The sequence below is a fragment of the Triticum aestivum genome, chromosome 2A (genome assembly GCF_018294505.1).
Source record: "Triticum aestivum cultivar Chinese Spring chromosome 2A, IWGSC CS RefSeq v2.1, whole genome shotgun sequence".
Taxonomy (NCBI): Eukaryota; Viridiplantae; Streptophyta; class Magnoliopsida; order Poales; family Poaceae; genus Triticum; species Triticum aestivum.
Window position 1 is genome coordinate 481,602,743 of NC_057797.1, and position 3,614 is coordinate 481,606,356.

A 3,614-nucleotide genomic window follows, 5' to 3' on the forward strand; every position below is an offset into this window, starting at 1 on the left:
CGGTCAGACCGAGTTTTCTGATTCGGTCCCACCGAGATTGGTAAATTGTGTGTAACGGTTGGATTTTGTGTGGAGGCTATATATACCCCTCCACCTCCTTCTCATTCAGTGAGAGAGCCATCAGAACACACACACCATTCCAACTCATATGTTCTGAGAGAGAACCACCTACTCATGTGTTGAGACCAAGATATTCCATTCCTACCATATGAATCTTGATCTCTAGCCTTCCCAAGTTGCTTTCCACTCAAATCTTCTTTCCACCAAATCCAAATCCTATGAGAGAGAGTTGAGTGTTGGGGAGACTATCATTTGAAGCACAAGAGCAAGGAGTTCATTACCTACACACCATTTGTTACTTCTTGGAGAGTGGTGTCTCCTAGATTGGCTAGGTGTCACTTGGGAGCCTCCGACAAGATTGTGGAGTTGAACCAAGGAGTTTGTAAGGGCAAGGAGATCGCCTACTTCGTGAAGATCTACCGCTAGTGAGGCAAGTCCTTCGTGGGCGATGGCCATGGTGGGATAGACAAGGTTGCTTCTTCGTGGACCCTTTGTGGGTGGTTGCTTCTTCGTGGACCCTTCGTGGGTGGAGCCCTGTGTGGACTCGCGCAACCGTTGCCCTTGGGTGGAGCCCTGTGTGGACTCGCGCAACCGTTACCCTTCGTGGGTTGAAGTCTCCATCAACGTGGATGTAGGATAGCACCACCTATCCGAACCACGGGAAAAACATCCGTGTCTCCAATAGCGTTTGAATTCTCCAAACCCTTCCCTTTACATTCTCGCAAGTTGCATGCTTTACTTTCCGCTGCCCATAAACTATTTGCATGCTTGCTTGAGTGATGTGATGATTGCTTGACTTGTCCTAAATTAGCTAAAATCTGCCAAGAACTAAAATTGGGAAAAGGTTAAGTTTTATTTGGTCAAGTAGTCTAATCACCCCCCTCTAGACATACTTTCGATCCTACAGCAAGAGTGACACAAGCTTCAACCTAGCAAGGAAATTGATGCATACGGGATTGAAGGGGGACCAATATATCTTAATGCTATGGTTGGGTTTTACCTTAATGAACGTTAGTAGTTGTTGATGCTTGCTAATAGTTCCAATCATAAGTGCATAGAATTCCAAGTCAGGGATGACATGCTAGCAGTGGCTTCTCCCACATAAAACTTGCTATCGGTCTAGTAAAGTAGTCAATTGCTTAGGGACAATTTCGCAACTCCTACCACAACTTTTCCACACTCACTATACTAACTTTATTGCTTCTTTACCTAAAACAGCCACTATTTTTTATTTACGTGCTCTTTATATTCTTGCAAACCTATCCCGTTACACCTACAAAGTACTTCTAGTTTCATACTTGTTCTAGGTAAAGCGAACGTTAAGCGTGCGTAGAGTTGTATCGGTGGTCGATAGAACTTGAGGGAATATGTGTTCTACCTTTAGCTCCTCATTGGGTTCGACACTCTTACTTATCGAAAGAGGCTACAATTGATCCCATATACTTGTGGGTTATCAAGACCTTTTTCTGGTGCCGTTGTCGGGGAGTTATAGCGTGGGGTGAATATTCTCGTGTGTGCTTGTTTGCTTTATCACTAAGTAGTTTTTATTTTGTGCTCTTGTTTTCTATCTTTAGTTATGGGTAGGAAACGCAAGTACCAAAAAAATAGTTGTACCTACTACACCAATGGTTGAAGAACCACTCAAAATCTATTACACTCCTGAAGCTTTTTACTTGAATCATCTTCGATCGCTATGTGCTCGTGCTAAAACCCCAACTAGCTTAGTTGAGGGCAAATCTTTAGATGAGCATGCTTGTTATGTGCGGCGCCGCTTATCTCAAAAAGGGAAACTTTTACTGGATCAAATTCATCATTTGCAATGCTATGCTAGGAATTTATGTGAAATATATGATTTTACTTGTTGTTCTAAAGAGCCTAAGAAACACCTTCCCTACCAATGTGAGTTTAGTGATAATGGAATCGTATCTTCATATGCTAAGGGTGTTTATAATTACTATGATGTTCAACAAATTGAAGAATTTTCTGCTTTTAAGGGTGCTTATTAAATTGCTTCTTTGATTGGAAAGTATGATGCTACTCTTTACAATACTTTTTTTTGAATATTTACTGTGGGGTAAAACCCCACAGCTCATTTTATTAGAAAAAGAAAAGGTCCAGCAAAATACAAAGCACTGAGAAAGTGCCAAAACAAAAGGAGACCTATCTACAACTTACCTAGAGCTAGAAGACCCAAGAACAACTGAAGTTATCCTAAATTTACAAAAGGGCATTAACCCAAGCTACCAATTGAGTTATAAGACTACTGTTAAGTCTGTGAGAGAAAAGAAGAATATCATGTACAAAATTGCACCTCCAGGTGGCAAAACGAGCCTGCTCTCCCCTGAAGATCCTCCCATTCCTGAGAATCCAAATATTCCATGCTGCAGTGAGCATCATCTCAAAGAAAAAAAATTGGCTAAAACTTGATCTGGCATGGGAAACACACTCCTGGATATTAGACCCCTGGGACCAGTCAATCTGGAGGTAGTTCCACACTCTTGAGCTGAAATTGCACTGGAAGAACAAATGAGATCTGTCCTCGTGGACATAAGCATTACATATAACACAAAGATTATCCTCAGCTTGGGATCTCCAGTGTCTTCGAACCAGCATGTCTTTGGTGTTAAGTCTATCAAAGAACAATAACCAACCAAAAACTTTAATCTTCATGGTGCATCTGCTCTTTCATAACCATTTGCAGGGCATAATAGTGGGCATATGGGAGTGCATGATGGTATAGAATCCTTTGGCCGAAAAGGACCCAGATTTGGAAGGCCATACCCACTGGTCAGGAAGTAGAGGATCTCTTTGCAAGTTTAGCAGCCAACCTTCTAGAATTGTGAACTCTGCCGCAGCTTCTTTTGAGATGGGTAGGTAAAACATGGAAAAAAGGTCCTGGGTCTGAAGCACATCCCTGACTGAGACCTTGTCATCAATCACGAAAGAGAACAGTCTAGGAAGCCTCCTTACAGAGGGCAAGGAAGAACCAGCCACATCCCATGCATCATGCCAGAACAAAGCAGTGTCCCCCATGTTAATATGAACAGAAGCAATGGCCCTGTAAGCATCGTTCAGCTTGAGGACATCCCTCCACCAAAGAGAGCCAGTCAATACAGTTGCCTGAGGGACAATGTTGTCATAATAGGAATCCCATATTAAAGAGACCCAAGGAACATCATGCTTATTGAAGAATTTATGCAGATGTTTCATGAGCAGTCCCTGATTCTGGATATTGAGATTGAGAATACCCAGACCACCCTTATCTTTAGGTCTGCAAACCAGATCCCAAGCTGCTAGAGATAGTTTAGGTGTATCTGTATTCCCTCTCCAAAGACACTGCCTGAAGATCCTATCCAACTGCTTAATGATGCCAAGAGGTATATGCAAGGTGCAGAGGAAATAGATTGGCATGGAAGTTAAGACTGAAGTCAACAGCTGCAACCTAGAGCCCTAGTTTAGCATGGCAGAACTAGCAGATAGCCTTCTTTCAATATTATCCACAAGGGGGAGGAGATCCACAATTCTGGGTCTGGTGGTACCAAGGGGAAGACCAA